The sequence below is a fragment of the Thamnophis elegans genome, chromosome 1 (assembly GCF_009769535.1).
Source record: "Thamnophis elegans isolate rThaEle1 chromosome 1, rThaEle1.pri, whole genome shotgun sequence".
NCBI lineage: Eukaryota > Metazoa > Chordata > Lepidosauria > Squamata > Colubridae > Thamnophis > Thamnophis elegans.
Genome location: NC_045541.1, coordinates 145,858,424 through 145,880,481, shown reverse-complemented (window position 1 = coordinate 145,880,481; position 22,058 = coordinate 145,858,424).

Below are 22,058 nucleotides of genomic sequence, written 5' to 3'. Positions count from 1 at the left end.
AGCTGAAATGTGGCATTAGCTTTTCATGCGATTGATTTTAATGCCAGGGAGAACAATAATTATAATAATCTATTCCAGCACAGACATTGTTTCATAACAAAAGTCAGGTTGAAAATATTTCAGAGGTGTATCAAAAGTTCCATTTCTGCTAATCACAAAATTTTAAAAATAACCACACTGGTTGAATTCATCAAATGAACTATGTTAGGTTTAGCCATAACAAGTCCATTGAAATACAATGCTATGATGGTTAATCAAAGCCAAGTTAATACATTCTGAGCCTCAGAGCTGTGTACATACTGTATTTTTTGGATTATAAGACGCAACTAGTATAAGACTCACCAAGATTTTCAAGAGGTAAATTTTTTAAAAAAGTTTTTGCATTCTGCAAGCCTCCCAAATCATCTGCATGCCTCATTTTTTGTGAAAAACAGGGCATGCAGAGAGTTTGAGAGGCCTGCAAAGTGCTCCTGGGAGCTGGGAGGGGGGCAAAAATGAGCAAAAACAGCCCATTTTTCATGAAAATGAGCCTATTTTTTTGCAAAAAAAGGGCATGCATATGCTTTGGGAAGCTTGTAGAGTGCTCCTGGGGCTGGGGGAGGGAAACAAAAAGCCCTTTTCACTCATTTTTGCCCTCCCCTGGCCCCAGGAGCATTTGCAGACCTCCCAAAGCCTATGCACATTCATTTTTGTGAAGGGGGCGGGGTTTCAGGAGGCCAAAAATGCTATATTCAGTATATAAGATGCATCCAGATTTTCACCCTCTTTTGGGGAGGGAAAAGGTGTGTCTTATACTCCAAAAAATACGGCATATTTTTAAATCTTTGTGAAAGGTCAATAGGGTTGGGGTCTAATTTCTAAAGGGAACCTCAACTCCAAACCCTGGCTTGAACTCTGCCTGAAAGGATCTAGTTCAGTGGCTCCTGATCTTTTGGACAACAGAGACCAGTTCTGTGGAGAGAGGTTTTTCTGCTGAGTGGAGGGGTGTGGGTTTGCATGCTGCCTGCATCCCGCAGATCGGGCTTCACTTGTTTGCGTGGCTTGGTTTCTGGCCCAGTGCCGGTCCATCAGGGGTTGGGGACCCTTGATCTAGATTATCCACTTCATCCAAAATCCTCTGCAGCTGCCAGGGAATATTGGAAACTGGACAAAAATTGTTTAGCTTCATTGGGTCGAGCAATAGTCCTTTCAGGAGAGGGTGCATCACAGCCTCTTTAAGAAACAAATAAATGCAATAAATTAAATATAAAGAAAATAAGTTATTTTATCCATCAATGCCAAAAAAATGGCAATAAAACAAAAAACCCTCCAGTTTTCAACAATAGGAAGAGTGAATCAAGGTGGAATTAAATGCAACGTAAGAGTAATATTTTCTTGGCTTTTTAAAAATCCCTGTACTTGAATGCCAAATCAATGTTTTAACTTCTAGAACTAATGTTATAGCATTAGCTAATTTCATTATTGCTCTCAGTAATATAGTTCAATTCTGACCAAAGAAAATTCCATTTCAGAGGACTATTCACTTCTGAGCAGCCCAGAAACCAAATATAGCCACTTGGTCATTAACAGTTCTTTTAAATCTAAGACAATTTATTGACAATAATAGGTGCTTATTCTCATTTCTTTTGCAATTACTTTACCATGGATTTTTTAATATGTTCTTTAAAAGGCCTGTTGCTGCCTCTCAATGGCAACTTTTGCAATAGTTTATTAGCAAGCATATCCACAGACAAATGCCATATTCTGTTGGATTGCCAGGTATGAAAAACTAAAAGGCATTCAAGTTTTCAAAGTTCAGTTCAAGGATACATACATACATACATACATACATACATACATACATACATACATTAGATTTTTACAACCCCTAGTAAGCCCCAATTATGGGAGGAAGCTAACTGCTTCCATCATCTGTCAATCGGCTCGTCACAAGAGTCCATCATGACAGAAACCCAATATTTTTACTGTTGCCTTTGTTATATTTGTGTGTTTTTTTATTATTATTATTTTTATTATTTTTTATTTATTTAAGCAGTTAGCTTCCTCCCATAATTGGGGCTTACCAGGGGTTGTAAAAATCTAATAGATACTTTTCACCCTGGCTTCGCTGATAATGGATAAGAGCCTGTGGCCTAATGGCTAAGATGTCTCCCTAGTATGTAATATAGCCCAGGTTCAAATCCCAGTAAGGGTATGGCTAGCTGATGAGAGCTAAATAGCTTGAAATAGATCTATACTAGTCTCCCTTTATTTATTTATCAGCACAAATAAAAAATAAAAAAAAACACACACACACATATATATATATAAATAAATCAATCAATCAATCAATCAATCAATCAATCAATCAATCAATCACCCATCACAGGGAATAATTAAAAAACAAACACATCTCAATTCTTTATTTTAATAATGTTTATATTACCCAAAATGATTACCTTAGTATAGGCTCTATCCAACTACTTCAAAATTACTGGCCATATTCAACCGTCAGAGATTTTCCAAAGTTAATTTTTCAGTAGTTAATTTTATTGAAAAAAAAAATTATTCCACAATCAGAAATACTAGTTAGCATTTAATTATTTACCTGTATATATATATATAAATCATCCTATGTCAACATATTCATGACAGTTTTCCATACAGCATAACTACAAACAGTTAAGTAAATCACAAAATTAAATACCAAAGACAATGTAGAATGTCAGCCCATCAGAATAGTTTTTACTGCTTGAGAAAGTTGAGCAAAGTGAGAGCACCATAACCCAGTGGCCAAGGTGTTTCCACAGCATGGGGAAAGTAGGAAGGCTTTCCAGTCTTCTGAAGTAAATAGATGACCAGAGTGGGTAAGAAAAAAAATCCTAAAACCAGTACCTTGAACTGGGCCTGCAAGCTTATCAACAATTAATGCAGCTATAGAGCTCTGGTGTAATGTTATGAAATCTACTGCTCCATGTTGAGCCTTGCATTTGGGGTCACATACAGTTTTCAAGTCACTTTTAGGGGCACTGTCATGTGAAGTATGTTGCAGTAAACTAAGCAAAAGCGAGGTTGCAAAAGCGACATGAGTTTCCTCTCCAGTCATTGTTTCCACTTGCTGTCAAGCAGGAGCAATAAAACCAGGAAGACTTCAGAGATGCAGATCTGTTCCTTCAATGGGACTGAGACTCCACTGAGAATTAACTTTGCAGCCATAATCAAGCCACTTTCATCACACAACAACAGCAGCTGGGATTTCATTAAAGTTTGTTTTGACATTTAAGTAGACTTCAACCTACAACCACAATTGATCCAAAAATTTCTGTTGCTAAGTGACTTTTGCCCCATTTTACGACCTTTCTTGCCACAATTGTTAAATGAATCGCTGCAGTTGTTAAGTTAGTAACATGATTAAGAGAATCTGGCTTCCCCATTGACTTTGCTTGTCAGAAGGTCACAAAAGGTGGTAACATGATCCATGGGACAAAAGGTGGTAGCATTATCCATGGGTAGCATGATCCATGGGACTGCAATCTTCAACAATATGAGTCAGTTGTCAAGCATCTGAATTTTGATCATGTGATCATGGGGATGCTAAAAGATGTAAGTGTGAAAAACAGTCATAAGTCACTTTTTCCAGTGCTCTTGTAATTTGAAATGGTCACTAAATAAATTGTTATAAGTTGAGGACTATCTGTATCTTGTTCCTTATTCATCAAATCATTGATACATTATCACCTGTATAAGGTGATAATGTATTGTGATCATATATTGATCCACATATTGATGATAACTTTATCTCAAACAATTAAGAACTTTCCCCAAGATTTCATGTACTGTAGATGTTGGGAGTCACCCAGAGTTTGATATAAAATAGGCAACTGTATATATATTTTAAATAAATAAGTGTTAAGTACAACGAGGGACAGAATTAGGCCTTGTGACACTCTACATGGAGCCAGATCATTCCTCTCCTTCATACACTGTATTCTGCTTAGGAAGTAGCAGAAGTAATGCAGAACAGTGCTTCCTACACCCAAATATCACTAGAGTTCCTGAACGACATGATGGCTGATGGTCCAGAATGCTACCAAAAGGTCTAATAAAATAAGAAGAGGTATAATCCAGGTTTCCAGGTACCAACACAGATGATGTCTCTTCTGCTACATACACTTCCACTTTCTTAATTTCTCCAATCTTAAGAGGTTCTCAAAGCAATGCAAAGACAGTATCAGAATCATCTCACAAGACTGCGTCCATAAGGTAAAACTAATCCAGAGCAATTGTTAGCAACTTTGTCAGCAAAGAATTTCACATGTCAGATCTGCCTCCTGAAAGATATTGTTTAAAGTGATACATCTTCAAATAAAGAACACCAATGGGCACAAGTCTGCAGAAACAATGAGTCTGAAGAGATAATCATGGTTTTCCATTTTTATCATCGTGCTATATTTCTGAATATGGATATACAATCATGTTGTCAGATTCTTTGTTTTTTCCCACTGTTGTCCTCAGTGTCTAGTCATCAGCTTTATTCTATGCCCCTGTCACCTCCAAATTCAAAACACAAATAGATTCATGGCACAAAACACTCAGGAAACCATTAATAATATAACAACAATACTACTAGTGGTAAATAGGATTCAAAGTAAATAGGCAATATTAGTTAATATCAGAGTTTAAATGTTTAATAATTTGTTAGATTATTCCAAATATATGAAAGAAATCAGATGATTTTCCTATACAAACTAGAAATTTTCTAATTGCAATTACTCTCTCCCTAACAGCACAATTGCATTCAAATTTCCTGAAAAACCAAGGTCTCTATCTAACTGGAGACTTGGCATCCTAGCAGTCTTTGTGCAAACATTTCTGGAAAGTATATAGTACAGAGCTTTCTAAAGCCAAAGAAAAGGAATCCACCCCCTCCAGTGAGATGATAATCTTTAACCACAAATTGACCATTGTCTTACCTGAAGGGTTGTTTTCAGGGTGCTGCGAAGGAGAGTCCAAGTAAGGGTTAAATACAGCCAATCTGCAGAGAACTGAATTGAAACTTTAAGCCACACCTCTGGTGCTGACTATCCTCAGATTTTTCAATGAAGGCATGGAACTGTTGCACACTGAGAAGTTCAACAATAAGTCTAAGAACCATATCCAACGTAAGAACAAATCCAACTGGAACTGCAGAATTCTGCAAGGAAAACAGCAGAATTAGACCCAGGGTGGGGTTGGACTCTTCTTCGCAGCACCCTGAAAACGACCCTTCAGGTAAGACAATGGTCATTTTCCAGGGCACTGCTCTGGAGAGTCCAAGCAAGGGACATACCAAAGCTAAATGTCACTAGGGTGGAAAGCAGTCGCTTTCAGGGTCTCTCCGCTGGTATGAATGCCCTGGAGAACTCGCCTCCCAAAAGCCCCTTCCGCCGAAGCAAACTTATCTAACTTGTAATTCTGAACAAACGGAGATAATGAAGTCCAAGTAGCCGCCCTGCAAATCTCCTCGATCGGCATCTGCGTTGCCCAGGCCGCCGTGGTGGCAGTGCTGCTAGAATGTGCCATGATGTGGCTGGGCACAGGTTTGGACTGAAGAATGTGAGCAAGGGTAATACAGGCTCTCAATCACCGTCCAATGGTAGAGGAAGAAACCTTGTGGCCTTGGAAAGCTGGTTGGAAAGAAACAAAGAGCAATTCGGAATGTCGAAACACAGGCATGCGCTTGACATATTTCTGGAGCATCCTATGGATATTGAGCATGTGCCACCGCTTCTTCCTCATGTGCCTGGGATGCAGACAAAAATCCAAGAGAATGACCTCTTGGGCCCAGTGAAACCAGGAGTTGATCTTAGGGATGAACATTGGGTCCAGCCTGAGGGCCACCTTGTCCTGTTGTATCAAACACAAGTCCTCCCAAACTGATAGGGCTGACAGCTCTGAGATACGCCGCACAGAAGTGATGGCAATCAAAAAGGCGGTCTTAAAGGTCAAATGGTTAAGGCTGGCCGACTGAAGTGGTTCAAATGGTGGACCGATCAAGGCACAGAGGACTACACTGAGGTCCCATGAGGAGTATCTGTGGACCACTGGGGAGCTCAGATTGGTTGCACCCCTCAGAAAGCTACGGATAGTAGCAACTATTCCAATGCCTGTCCCAGGGGTTTGGCTGTCTGCTGGTCGACCTGTTCACCACCCTGGCCAACACGCACCTTCCCAGGTTCTTCACGAGGTTTCACGATCCGCAAGCCTGTAAGACTCTTTCTTTGAGGCTCACTGCCTGCTCCGGGGACAGGAAGACCTGGCACATGACGGTGTCGATGATGGCGCCCAGGTGCTGCAAACTTGTTGTTGGTTGAAGATGACTTTTCTCCATATTTACGGAGAAGCCATGGTCCTGGAGGACCTTCATGGTGTACCTCAGGTCTTGAATAGCCTGCTGTGGCAATGACAACTGGATGAAGATGTCGTCTAGGTAGCAATGGAGCCACACTGGAAGAGATCTGAGGAAGGCTGCCACTGCTGCAAGGATCTTTGTAAACATCCTGGGGGCCAATGAGAGGCCGAACAGCAAGGCCAGATACTGGTAGTGGCAGCCAGCATAAACGAATCTCAGGAACCTGTGGTGAGCTTTGCGAATGGGGACGTGGAGGTAGGCCTCTTTGAGATCTATGGAGGATAAGGTGTTTCCTGGCCTGATGCAGCCCAGGATGGACTGCAGAGATTGCATCATGAATCGCCGGTAAATTATGTGATAGTTTAATCCCCTCCACCACCACCCCGGAGCTTTTGTGGACCAGGAACAGAATGGAGTAAAAGCTGGTTCTTCCTGAACTGGTGGAACCGGTTCTATGGCTCTGATATCCCTGAGATGCCAGATCTCCTGTGCCATGAGAGCCCTTTGGATGGGACACCAGGGAGTGGGACAATGGATAAAATGATGGGGGAGAGGGGAGAGAAACTTTAAGGTCAGATCCAAGCGGATTGTCTATAGGACCCACTGGTCTGACGTGATCTGCTCCCATTGGGCTTGGAACAATTGGAGAAGCCCTTGTATGGGAGCTATCCGGTTGTGGTCACTTATCTTTTGAAAGGTCGGGAACCAGACCCACCTCAAAAGGGACGCCTGGAGAAATTCTGCTGGCGACCTGTCATGAAATGGTTAATGGTCCTGGGACCTGTCAGCCTGCTGAGAGTATGGCTGATGGAAGGGAGCGGAGATGGTGAAAGGCTCCGTGTTCCAAAAGGGCTGCCTCCTGTAGGTCAGACTTCTTAGTGACCGATGGCATTACCTTCTTTTTGTCCTTGTTTTCCACAAGGACCCGGTCCAGGACCTCCCCGAAAACTTGTCCCCTTTAAAGGGGGCAGAAAAAAGCTTCCACTTGGAACACATATCGACGTTCCAGTGCCTGAGCCACAAGAGGCGATGAGTAGTGACATTGGACGCCAACACCCTGGATGCAAATTTGGCAGCGCTCAGGGTGGCGTCAGTGGTATACTCAGTAGCCGCCACGATCTTATTGACATCCTGCCTTAGTTTGGTATCTTCTGGCCGAGGTTTGGTGAGCAACTGTCTCAACTAGAGAAGGGCGGCCCTAGAAAGGAAGGATGCAGAGGCGGACATTTTGATTGCCCAAGCAGGGGCCTGATGAGTTTTATGGCAGGCATTCTCTGTTTTCTTGTCCTCTGCCTTGAGTCCCTCCAGTAAATCAGGGGGCAGCACAGAGGATGAGGTAAGAGCTGCCACAGGAGGATCAATGGGAGGTAATTTAAGTACCGTATTTATCGGCGTATAACACGCACCGGCGTATAACACGCACCCCCCATTTTAACACAAAAATTTGAGTAAAAATTTTTTTCATTAAAAATAAATGACTTGGAAGCTCGGAACTTAATGTTGGATTAAAATTTATAACATTAGAACATGAATTATAACATTAACTCCTCTTAAAAGGCAAATATGAAATGAAAAAACACCTCTTTGAGCAAAAAAACTTAATCAGAATCACTGCTTTTTGGAAAACCAAAAACCTCTTCCTCATCTTCACTCTCTCCCTCTTTTTTCCCTTCCTTCCCCCTTCCTCTTGCCTATCAACTTCATCCTCTTTGTCTTTCTGCTCTTTCCCTCTCTTCCCCTTTTCTTCCTACCTCCTTCCTTCTCCCTCCCTTCTTCTTTTTCTTCCTTTCTTCTTCCATCTTCCTCCTTCTCCTTCCATTCTTTCTCCTTCCATCCATCTTTTCTCCTTCCATCTTCTCCCCCCCTCCCTTCTTCTTTTCCTCCCCCCTCCCTCCTTCCTTCCTCTCCTTCCCTTTCTCACACACAGGAAGGGGAGGGGGGCTATCTAGTCGCTTTCACAGCATAATTTCTTTATCTAACTTTTAAAAAACAGTGTGCAAATCAAACGAGATTTTCGTAACCTGCGAAGCACCAAGTTATATTATGTTGTTACAAATTCGCAGCTACTCCATTCTTTCTGATAGGGAACTACATTTCCCAAGATGCCTCAGGTCCTCAAAGCGCTGAACGCAGCTTTGCAATTGACTCCAGCGAGGCCCGGTAGCCGGAGGCTGGGGTGGTTGTCAGGGCGCTGCGGAGCGGACGCGCCGTTTGTTACTGCTTCCAGCAATCAAGACGGACAAGGGAAGCGACTGAAACGGACGCTGGCCGCAGGAGAGCAGGGCTGCTGCCAGCCGTTTCACCTTGCGCAGCGAATTTGACTGGGTCCCGGGGCTTCTGCCGGGCGGCAGAAGCCCGGGAAGCGAAAGGAAGTTTTCTTCCCTATTGAAACAGAAGCCGCAGCAGGAGAGCAGGGCTGCTGCCGGCCGTTTCACCTTGCGCAGCGAATTTGACTGGGTCCCGGGCTTCTGCCACCCGGAGTATCGGCGTATAACACGCAGGCAGGGTTTAAGCTTGCAATTTTAGTTTTAAAACTGCGTGTTATACGCCGATAAATACGGTAAGTCTTCCAGACTGGCATCTACCATGTACAACTTTTTATCATTACCACTGGGAGTAGCAAGGGTGGCTGGTTGCGCACATTGCTTTTGTACCACATTCAGAAAAAGCTTGGGAACTGGCACTCTCTCTTGGTCCGATAAAGGCTCCTCAAAGGGATCCCCAGACAGGTGAATCTGGATTGTTAGTTGCCTGATCTGGATGGGTAGACCTTAAGTGGGTTGAGACCTTTGCCTTATTGAAGATGATTTTGAAGTTGGCAAGCTTAAACTGAGCAATAGCAATAGCAGTAGACTTATATACTGCTTCATAGGGCTTTCAGCCCTCTCTAAGCGGTTTACAGAGAGTCAGCATATTGCCCCCAACAATCCGGGTCCTCATTTTACCCACCTCGGAAGGATGGAAGGCTGAGTCAACCCTGAGCCGGTGAGATTTGAACCGCTGAACTGCTGATCTAGCAGTAGCCTGCAGTGCTGCATTTAACCACTGCGCCACCTTGGCTCTAACAAACTGGAAAACAAACTGGAAAAGACAGGATTTTCTGAGGCAACACCTTCGTTCCCTGAAAACTCAGGTTCCGGCCTAGGAACCTGAGAAGGCTGGGTCAAGGACGCTTCCCTAGGGTGTCTTGGGACTGGAGATGTCGGGTCTTGCACGGGTGCTTGTCCCGCTGCAGCATGCCCGCCTCTATGCCTCTATGCCCTGGGATATAGCCCTGTTAATGACATCTTGCATTTCTGCTGAAAGGTTAAGGCCCTGGTCCTCGACGGGTCGAACCCCTGGAATGGGTTGGGTGGCCGGTTGTTGAGGCGCCAAGGGGCCCATGGGAACTGGCCCTTCCTCCAGGTCTGAAGGACAGGCAAAGAGATTGGCCTGGTCAGCCAATGAGGGACCTGGCAAGGGAAGCAGTGGGAGAAAACTCCTGACCTTCCTCATCACTATCGGAAACAGACTGCCCCTGATCTGGTTGAACCCCCATGGAGGGGTTCACTGGAGACACCAACTGGGAGGTTTGGGCCTGCTGCTGAGCCTTGGAAAAGTGCTTCTCTAAGGCCTTTTGGTGATGGATGGTATCCCTATCCAGGCCTGATCCCTGCTTGGGTCCCGGCCTAGAATAGGGTTTGCTGTCCCTGATGGCCTCCCGGGCAGCCTTGCCAGCTTGCCTGGAGAATGCTCTGGAAGAGGGCCCAAACTGCTCTGAATTCTCAGGGATCTAATCTGCCATGGCTGAAAAGTTGGAGTCAAACTGAAACAGGCAGGTGGCGCAGTGGTTAAATGCAGCACTGCAGGCTACTGCTAGATCAGCAGGTCAGCGGTTCAAATCTCACCGGCTCAGGGTTGACTCAGCCTTCCATCCTTCCGAGGTGGGTAAAATGAGGACCCAGATTGTTGGGGGCAATATGCTGACTCTCTGTAAACCGCTTAGAGAGGCCTGAAAGGCCTATGAAGCGGTATATAAGTCTACTGCTATTGCTATTGCTATTGCTATTGCTATTACCTCCACCCACCACCTTCACAGTTGCAGACTGTGGACCCAAGCGCTCAGAAGAGAGACACAGAAGGCCATCAATATCAGATCCAGCCAAGCAGGATTCCAGTGCGAGCGTTAACAGCTCCCAGCACCTTGCAGGTCAGGTAATGGAAGGTGACCTATGTAAGCCACAATCCTTTGCCGCACCAAGCTGATAGTTTTACAAGGCTAGGAGTTAAATCGCCAGCAAAAACAGGACAAAGAGCCTCCATGCAGCGACCTGCAATGAGTCAGGCGACCAGGCAGCTGCAGCAATGTGCTCAGAAAGCGAAAATGGCTAAACAAAATGGCGTCCGGATCTTCCAGTTTCCCAAAATGGCCACCACACCAGTCATGCAGCCCAAAATGGCCATAGGAACTAGATAGGAACCCCGCATCGAATGCCGGCTTCTTCAAAGCGCGATCCACAGCAACAGAACCTTAAATGGGGATCCCTACTGCAGCAAAGGTGCTGCGACAGCGCTGGCGTCAGCACTCCGACCCACGCGCCTCCCACAACAGCTGCCTGTAGTGGAGATAGTCAGCACCAGAGGCATGGCTTAAAGTTTCAATTCAGTTCTGGGCAGATTGGCTGTATTTAACCCTTGCTTGGACTCTCCAGAGCAGCGCTCTGGAAAATTGGAACTTCTGTGCCTTCAGATGCACATACTGGCAAAACCAGACTTTGCATCAGTTATATTAATTCAATTAAGAAGCATATTATGAACATAAAAATAAAAAACTCTCCAGCATAATCATGGAGAATGAAGTTTAGCCAGTTTTGCTTGCCATAGCTTTCTATCTTAAAATAAAGAAATAAATAGTAACATCACACAGAAGATCACGAGCCGTTTCTACTATCTAAAGCAGTAGATACAAAATAAAGGAAGGGATATTCCTACTGAATCCGAAGAAAAAGAAATTCAATTAGTAGGAATAGTTTCGTAGTGGAAAAAATTACCAGGAGAGGTGGTCAATTTCTCTTTCCTAGGTAAGTTTCAGCAAAGGCTAGTTTTAGAGGGGACTTGACCTGATGTCCTAATTAGCTTCTTTTTTCTGTTATATTTTAAGCAAACCCCTTCTGAAAAATTTGCCCAGAAAACTGCAGGAACTTGTCTAGGTAGTCTCTGAGAATCAGACATAATAGAACAGGAGGAGGGGGGGGGGGAATGAAGCTATCTTGTAATACAAATAGCAGATTAAAAGTGATAATTAGGCCTGGGAAAGAGAGATAAAGAATTAAACCTACCTCCGTTTTCACATTCTTAAGAGCTGCTCATGTCTCCTAAATTTGTTATTTAAATAACAAAAAACGTTCAGATAGGTGGGGTCACTGCTTTACATTAGAACCAACATACTTTCAATGTAGGGGACTCTTCAAGGTAAGTCTGGCCTTACAGCCAAGCACAAACACCAACCAGAACTGGAGGCAGAGCAGAAGCCTGAAGTTGCAAGGGACTTGTTCAGAATGCTTTGGATCCTGCTCTAATCCAATTGCAATTAGATTCTGGTCCCAATCTCCTACATACTATATTTCAAAGGACTGCGTGCCATAAGAGCTACAGTAAAGAGGAGAAAAATCATACCAGCCATCATTTGTCTAAAATAAAACAGCAAATCAGAGGAGTACAGGATTTACTGAGTGACTTTGTCAAGCCAGAAGTCACTTGTGATTAGATCACATCAATGGTTTTGATCTAGGCTTCCCAAGAGCATGAAGCAAACTCCTTGCCCGACAAAAATCCCTTGTATTAATTCTGTGAATTCTGCTCATTCACATCCAACAAAGTCTTTCAAGGAAGGATTTACAGCCACAGACCTTATCTGGCTTGGAGAGCTGCCAGGCAAATATCTGCAAAACTTGGCAAGGAGTCTCGTAGTCACAAACCAATTAAGCAAACTTAATTATCTCCTGCAAACTCCTCTCTCCTTTCGCTCCTCTTTTATTTCCTCTGGGACGGGCCATTCATTGTCCACCTACGGCCTTACTCCCAAGTCGACCCCTGTTCAACTGTTCCCTTCATCTGGAAACTCTGCGCATGCACACACTGGGAACAGGCTCCAGCTGTTTGTCTGCCTCACTGATGTCTGACTCTGAAAATTGGCATACAGCCCTGGTCCCCTCTCTGCCTCTGACACAGATCCCTTCCCCAGACTCCAGGACTGGCCCATGTTCCTCCCCAACCTCCCCACTGTCCGAATCTGCTGCCAGCTCTGCTGGCTGCTTAGTGGACCACAACATTTTCAAAGTGTAGTCTGGAGACCAATGGGATCTCTGAGAAGATTTCAGGGCATCTGCAAAGTGGAGTAAATAATTTTAAATTAATATTTAATGCACAAATCAAAGCTCTCTGGGGTCCTAAATATTTTTTAAGAAAGTAAAGGGAAAGTAAAGATTGGGCTGAAAGAAATGATTGGTCCAAGTTACCCAGCCAGCTTTCATGCATAAGGCAGGTCATAGTTTCTGGCTTCTAGGTCAGCATTTTAATTTTTGCACTAGACTATGATTGTTTGGCCTCTTATTTTGAAAAACTATTTTATAAGCTGGTTTGTAAAACCTAATAACTGATTTAAATTATGGAAAAGATCTTTGTTTATCCCTTACACTTTCATCTTAACTCTTGACATTCAATTCTACTGTACTGTACTCAGAAAAGTGTAATGTTGTTTCTTTTAAAATCCCTTGCCTTCAATTTATCCATCTGAATTTTTGCAGGGTATTCCCAACACCAAGGCAAAACTTTATCACATTCTGTTTCTACACACACACACACATTGTACACTTCCAAAAGCTTGGTTCCTTTTAAATCCAACAGTTTTATAGGAATAGAGCACAAAAATCAATTTATATAAAAACTGGAACTCTTTCTCCCTAGGAAGGGTCTGGTTTTCTAGAATATCCCATTCTAATACTGCACAAATGTTTCAAACATTTATGTTTAATCCACATGAATAAACATACTATGAAAAACTTCACTATGAATTCAGTTTTTAAGTGAAAATGAACTACCTTTGACATGATCCAGCTTTGACTAAGTAACTTTGGAGTTCTTGATTTAACTCCAATACTGATTGGAGTATTGGCCTCTGCACAGGTTTAGTAAAAGGAAAGAAAAAAATAAGAACATATTTATTTTAATTAAAGACAAATACCAGGAAACAATGTGCAATTAAGAATCAATACCTGGTAGCTTTTTTTCATTGCAGTTTGCCACAGTTTAAGTCTACTGAGTATTAATTCACATACTGTAGTTGCACTGCTTTTGTTATCTGAATATGTACTCAGAAACATGTTGCCAAATATTAAGTGAACTGTCTGTTTACACAGCAGGGAGCTAAATCCATGCCAAGATGTTTCTTCCCAGGGCTTTTTGGCACCTCCGTTACCTCAAGTATTTTGCTTGTTTGCCACTGTTGCGGATGATCTTTGCTCTTCTTTATACACGCTGTTTATTCTTTTTGCATTGTTTGCACATTCTCCTGTTTTTTAAAGTTACTATATAATGTTTATTATTCAGGGTTATTTTTCAAGTTTTCACTTATGTTTTATCTTTTTTAAGCCACCCAAACCATTAAGGGAGCGGATGACATACCAACACTTTAAATAAAGGCATATTGAAGCAATCCATCTCCCCCATCACTACAAAATGCTTAGCATTCACAAACAAGATGCAAAAATATTCCAGCTTGTCTCATATGTTATCATTTTAATAGTCAACTCAAGATGTACAAGGGTGGTGGACAAGCTTTTGAGTTTCCAACATTTCTCCCTAGAGTAAGACCTTGAAAATTTAAAAAAACAACACATTTATTATTTTGGAAATGCATTGGCCTAATGATGATATTTCATTAAGGTTTTCCTCTTGTGGTCCAACAGGCTATGGGTTTTTTAATGAATGTAATTTTTAATGATGGTAGACTTGGATGGCAAGTAGACAGACAAGGCATTTTGTTCATTAATCAGAAGTATAAGAATTGAGCACCAAGCATCCAGGTTTACAAATATTTATATCGTGAAATTATAATAATCTACAATTGATTTCTAATGCAACTTACAGCAAATCAATTCAAAGATCATGCTGAATCATACTTTGTTGGAATATAAACAGGAAACCTTTCTTACCAGCAAATTGCCTATATAATATTACCTGGCAATAGACCATAGAGCTCTTTCATTGGAGCACTTTAATGTTTGCCCTCTGCTGTGCTGAAAGGAATATATAATAATATTCCCTTTGTAAAGAAACTATATAGGGTTTTTTATCTTAATGTCATTCTGCTATATTTTACCTTCCTCTTCAAACGTATCTCCAACTCTACTATTGTAGTCCCACACCCAGAACTCTCTTTAGAGACTAAAATTGCAATTGCATACTCACTAATTTGGTAGTAAGTTGTAAACAGATATCCACAATAGTATACAAAATCCAAGTAGAGATCTCTGTCTTTGGAGCCTTGAAATAAGATCTCACAATCAAAATGTGAAGATTTGGTACATCCAGCATCCTAAGTTATAATCTGTTTTATTTGGTTTTTGGCACAGTATATGTGCAATCCTAACCACTGTAGTTTGTTCAATAAACTATAGTTTAATATGTTTAGTTCAATGATGAGAAAAGTAAAGTTCTACATTTTGGCAAGAAAAACCAAATGCACAGGTATAGAATAGGAGGTACCTGGCTCAATAGGAGTAACTGCGAGAGGGATCTTGGACTCCTAGTGGACAATTACTTAAATATAAGCCAGCAGTGTGCTGCAGCTTCCAAAAAAGCCATCACAGTCTTGGGCTGGATTTACAGAGGGTAGAATCAAGATCAAGTGAAGTGTTAGTAGCGCTTTATAAAGTTTTGGTAAAAATCACACAATAGTGCATTCAGTTGTGGGTGCCAAGATATAAAAAAGATGTTGAGGCTTTAGAAAGAGTGCAGAGAAGAGCAACAAAGATTAGGAGACTGGGGGCTAAAACATATGAAGAATGGTTGCAGAAATTGGTTATGTTTAGTTTAATGAAAAGAAGGACTAGCAGTGTTAGATAGCAATATTTAAGAGTCTGCCACAAAGAAGAGGGTGTCAACCTATTCTCCGAAGCTCATGAAGGCAGGACAAAAAGCAATGGATGGAAAATAATCAAGGAGAGAACCAACTTAGAACTAAGGAGAAAATCCTGATAGAATAATTAATCAGCGGAAAGACTTGCCTCCAGAAATTATGGGTTCTCCAACAGTGGATATTTTTAAGAAGAGATTGGACAACTCTTTGCTGAAATGGTATAGGATTTCCAGCTTGAGCAGAAGGTTAGACCCAAAAACCTCCAAGGTCCCTTCCAACTCTGTTATTCTGTTAATATATCATGGCTTAGCATTGTAGGAACTCAGTCCAGGTCCATCATCTTTTACTGTATGTTTTAAAAAAAAACAGTTTGGTTTTTGCCTTCACACAGTGTATCATTCTCAGTAAGGATGAAGTTAAAACACTGCCTTCTCTGTGTATGCCAGGAGATCTAGGAGAGGAAAACAGTTGGTGGCAACTACAGACAATGCCTGGCTATCAAGGCTTGCCAAGATTGTGAACCCTCTGTCAACATTACAGAGCCAGCTTTAGAGTCTATAAAAAGAAGAGAAAGCCTTCACATGCACGAATATAAGAGGTCAGCTATTTTGTGATCAGATAAAACAAGGTTTGACTCCTATGCACTAAGTAAGCCAACCTTCAGTGGATGCTCATAAAAATAATAAATATTTTCCTTTCCCTACCAAATGACTTTTTAAGCATTCTGCTGACCATCACCCCTAGAAGACATGGGTAAAATGAAACCTTTGAGAGGCAGCCTAATTAGCTCATGTACTGTCAGAGGTAGCAAAAGACAAGACTTACATATTACACATACATATGTAGTCTATGGAGTTCCATATCAGTACACTATTTTCTGGGTTGCCTGCAGCTTTTAATAAACTCTGGCATACTCTGTCATACCAATGTAAGTAATGATGGGCAATCATGCCAAAACATACCATCTACTCACATGATATCTATTCATCCAATTGAAGGACTGAGACACAATGATACTTCAGTGTCCTTTATTCCTGGAATGTCCAGTTCCTGTCTAATAAATAACCTGTGACTAGCAAGCAGCTGCAGAACATTCTGACATTTTAGAATGTGCTCCCATCATAGTCATAATTATGTCTTGGGAATCAACTAAAGGGGTACAAATTCAACAGAGGCAAAAACCTTCTCCTGCCATTTCATTTTTATCTTGCCCCAAGAGGCTCCCATATAAATTTTGAAGTGCCACAAACAGTGGCAATTATACCAGTTGCATGGAGTTTGCATTTTAAACCCAAAGCTTCAAAAATAACCCCATTCCAGAGTTTTTCCTAAAGGTACATGCTTAGATAATGCAGGGGGGGAGAGAATGTTGGGTTCACCCATTTGTACAAGTGGCAAACTCTCAAAATAACAACAATAACAAACAGGATTTTCATGCCATTTATTCTCTGTCTGCTAAGAAAAAAAGGCAGAGACTGTAGTGCCATTGGCAAGAAAAATAACAATAACATAAATCCATAAACAAGCACATGTATAAGCAAATAAAGACCACCATCATTATATATAAGACCTTAATTACAGACCTCAATATAGACTCTGGACCAGAAATCCACAGTGGCACATCTTTTCTTAATAATCCCATCTCTTCCTATGCGGTATCATTGCTTCCAATAGAAGAGAACATACTGTAGGTAGCTTAGTATATCAATGCTGCCTGTTGACGTGGTTTTTTTTTTCCACTGCACCCAATCTGCCCCATAGTTCAAGAAGATATTCAGTACATCAGGAGGTTGTATACAGATTGCTCTAGTAACTGTTTATATTTCCAGAAAGCAGCATTGGAAAAATAATGAGAAGATCAGAAGATCAGCAGCATTTGAGGGATCACCATTTAGTTCAATGCTAGAACCTATACCTTTTCCTTTGGTACCTAACAATGTCATCTACCTAAATTGGTCCTGCAAGATATATATAGTATATAAAGCTTAAACTACATATCTATTCTCAAATACGAAGGAAAATTCAGGATTTACACTACAGTTTGCAGAGAAACAGATACACGACTTCAATGAATTACCTTCCAAGAGATAAAGGAAGGAGTCTTAGCACTGTCAGTTAATGCATGGCAACAGTGATGAAGGAAAGGCACACCCACATTCATGGCAACAGAAAGAAGCAGTACATTTTCCCTGCCTCTGTTGCCATGCATATATTCTGAACCATATGAACCATTCAGTAATGGTTATTTGGAGTATAAAAGCCTATTTTCATTGTTCCCTTCTCTCCCGCTCCCTATGTAACAGCCGATTGATAAAACAATTTACGTATGCTGAGCAATACTAAAATCACATGCATAAAGAACAGAGAGGTCTCTTTATTAATTACATACACAAAGAGCTCTTTCCCACAACTCAGTTTAATGCTTTGCTCCCATCTGAGAATCATCAGAAACCTAAACTTTAAAGCCTTTCCCACTGTTAATTCTAACTGCCTCTGTTCTGGCTTATAGTCAGAAGACAATGTTCTCATTTCCCATTTAAGGAAGGCTGCTTTCTCCTTCCCATTTCTTAATATTATCAGCTGGAAGGAAACCATCTATCAATCACAACATTGATCCACCTAATGATAGGTTTGACGCATGACTAAATAGTAAGTTTAGCCATCTCTCAGAACGTGCCCTCCACTTTCACCTGCAATCTCTTCAAGTCTGTACAGTGTAGAGGATGGGATGGGAACAGCTTCCTATAGCCCAGACCTGCTATAGGCCAATTAGTGCAATTAGTTCAAAACAGCAGCTTGGTGGGGATTACAAAAGCCCACTCTTTTCTGCTGTTTGTGATGTACCTCCGCCACCCTGGAAGAAGAACATGGAATTTATTTTTTGAAAGCAATCAAAACATTAGGTGGAAGAAGTGGGAGACAGATGTGCTAAGAAATTCAAATAGAGATCTAATCTTTTATGATCCTTATGCAATTCCATCCTCACCAATGCTGGTCAACTATTATTTGGGCTGTTCCAAACTGGGGTTGATAAAGAAACCTAATATTTACAATCCTGCTTCCCCATGGACCACCTCACAGAACCATCAACCAAATTGTTGTCTCCATGCACAGCTAGTTAGATGCTCAAGAAAAAAAACATTTGATAGTTAGCACTGATTTGTTTATCTAAAAGCATGCTATGTGGTTATTTTATTTTGGGCTAAACAGGACATATGATCTTCCTGATTACAACACAGCATGCGAACAAGTAATTATAGTTTGTTCAACAAGTTAAATTTAAAAAAAATTACTAAATTATTGTTAGTATAAACTCAGGCAATCTGTCATACTAGCTTCATGATAGACTATGCTAAACCACTCACAAGCATTGCATCCATCTTCTCATTTGGTGAAAGTCTGAAGGACCCAATAATCTTTCCTTCACCGAAGGGAAGAAACTACACAAAATGACATGGTTTACATTTCTAGGACAGGCTCCAAGCCTGACGCCCACTTGGAAGTCATTCCTCTTTAATGCCAGCTGCCATGATTTTGTTGCTATTCTTTGAGGCCAATATATTTCCACTACGTGCACTCACAGTAAAGCGGAACTACCTGAAGGGGAAATACACTGTTTCCCCAACTCTGAACAATACCCATCTTCCAAAGGATTGGGTTATGCGCTAAGCGCATGAAGGACTTTAGTTTTGAGAACATGAACATATATGTGATCAGATGCAACTCACAACAAATGTAAGTTTTCAAGGTGGCAACAGACCAGGAAAAAAATCCCACCACTTTTTCAACAGCTCTGCAGAAATCACCAAGAAATCTAAGTAAAGGTTTGCCCCATACCACAGAGAAAGAAGCTTGGCCATCCCCAAATGCTTGACAAATTCTAGAGAGCTGTGTGAACCTGTCACACCTGCAAAAGGCATCACTTGGTAGGGCCTTTAGATTTACCCTATGGAGACTTTAATGAACTAGAGAAGACAACTCACAAGATGCAGGTGTCACCCCCACCATACCCTGCTGGCCACGGGGATGCCACAAAGGATTCTTTTTGTCTCTCACAGCTGCGGATCCGGCCCGCTATTAAAGGGCACAGGAGCAATGGCTAATTAAAAAGAGAGAGAGTTGGCAGTTCTATTCATGTTCTCCATGGAAGCGGATACAGAAGGCTCAATTCCGCCTAGACTGAAGCTCTCTGGAAATTCTAGGCCAGAGGCGAAGAGGAGACTGCAATGCACACGTGTCCTTGCTAGAGGCAGACCCAAGAATCCCGCTCTTACACCGCTCCGCGCATACTCCTCTGAAGGGCAGAAACCGGCGTTACTTGCACCTGCCCGCTGCCAGGTGAAAGCGCCAGCCCGCCCTTCCCCGAGGAAGAGGAGGGGGAGAAGAAAGAGAGCTCGAGCACCCGCGCCTCAGGCTCGGCCGACTCACCTCATTTTCCCCGCAGCTGAGCTTTGCGCAGCCGTTTCTAGCCAGCCGCCTTTCCCCTCACCGCACAGCGGGAAGTTTCCCCGCCCCGGCCCGGGATTCGGCGACGCTCCTGCAGCAAAAAAAAAAAAAAAAAGCGGCGGCAGCAGCTGCTACTCTGGCTGTCAGATGCTCAATGGAGGAGCGCCCGAGAGGAGGAAGAAAAGCCCGCCGAGCGCTGCCGACTTCGCTCTTGCATCTGCTCTTCAATTCTGCCGCCTCGCTCGGCTCCTCCGGCCCGCAGGCAGTGACATCTTCTTACCTCCCCACCACGGCCAAGGGCGCTAGCTGGGGAGCCGCTCCTCGGCGCCTGGCAGCTGGTCCAGGGCCCCGGCCATCTCCCCCCGCCGTTTTCCCGGGATGTGGCGAGGCAAGAGTGGGCGTGGGACAAATCGCTGGCGAGGGAGGAGGAGAGGGAGGAGGAGGCGGCGCACAAAGCCCGCGGGGCTCTGCTGCCCACTGCTGCCGAGAGACACTTCCGCCAGCCTGTCTGCCGCTGCTGCAGCTCTCACGAGCACCGCGGACCAGGCAAGTCCATCCAGGCACGCGCAAAGGGGAGAACGCACGCGGAACGTTTCTGCAACACACACAAACACCGGCAAGCGCGCACGCGCCTGTCGCTACGAGCAAGGTGCGGGCGCCTTTCGGCTTCGCTTTGTAGGACTGTGCCGGTTGCTTCTTTTAAAAAGGAGTCGCCGCTCCGCCGCTGGTATTTTCGGTGCAATTAATGTAGAATCTTAGGGTACCCTGTTCAGTGTATTTTATGTCTGCGGAAACTTTCGTGGGCTCTTACCGTTGTTTTATTCCTTAAAACCAAGGATGAAATTCAGCAGGTTCTGGAGAATCTTTTGAGTAGTTCAGAGAATCGGAAAATACCACCTCTGATTGGCCCCAGCGGGGAGGGAATGGAGATTTCGCAGTATTCTTCCCCTGCCACACCCACCAAGCCACACCCACAGAGCCGGTAGTGAAAATTTTTGAATTTCACCACTGCTTAAAACCGATACAAAATGTGATGCTGTGTGTATACTGTGTAGCTTTCTCCAGTCTGCCTGTCTTGTGCTTTACCAGTTGGTATGTGATTTACCTCAAAACCAAACACTATAGCTGGGAAGCCATTGGAGCTGAAGTCGCTTCAAAATCAGTAGTTCCAGTCAGAAAAGGTTATTTCTTTGCCCTGAGCATTGAACAAAATAGATCCCAAACATTTTAATAGCAGTAGTGGACCCTACGTGCTGAGATGTAATTACAAACTTCAAGCATTAAAATGCAGCAATTTGTATTTCCAATGATTGTTATCTGGTTGAGTTAAAATGTCCTGAATTGGTAATTGTGTGTACTATGTTTGTATATATAATGTATACAATTCACTGATGCTTTTGGCAGAAAAGGAGAACAAAGTATTCTTTCAGTTTAACGGGTTTATTCTTGTATGTCAGGGGAAATGACTCTTTTAAGATGTGGTAGCAGTTGGTGTTAGTGAAGAAATAGTTTCCATTTGCTGAATGGAAGAGTCTCTTCTAAGTAGCTGCTACATAGGATCAAAGAAGAAATGTGGGGTGGAATCAGGTGACATCTGGCCCAAGCCTTTAAAGTGCCACAAGAACATGCCTACACAGTCTATAACATAATTCCAGAGATCATAAAAGATGACAGTCTGTAGCTCAGAAGACTTCAAAAACATTTTACTCAATTAAGGAAAAAAAACATGAAATGCAGAATTCAGAGGGGTGCAAAAGAATGTCTGGAGGAAGGGTGTCAAAGATTTGTGAAATATGCCATTTTTGTGAGTATGAAAATCAAACACAATGTAGTGACATGTGGATTTCTATCTCTCAAACCATGTGCATGCCCAGTGTCATTCTCATGCCAAAGCTACTTTGGTGCTCTTAGGTCACTATAAATTGAGCAGTTTTAAAGGCACTACATATTTTAAAGTGACAATACTTAATAAATAGACCAAACTGTCCCTGATATTTTTGCAGCATGCCTAAAATCAACAGCTGGCCAGGAAAAAGGCTCTTGTAGCAATTTTTAACACTGATTCCATCCTCCTTATTTGATTCCATTTTCTGGATTGGTTTGATTGGAAAATGAAAGGCAACT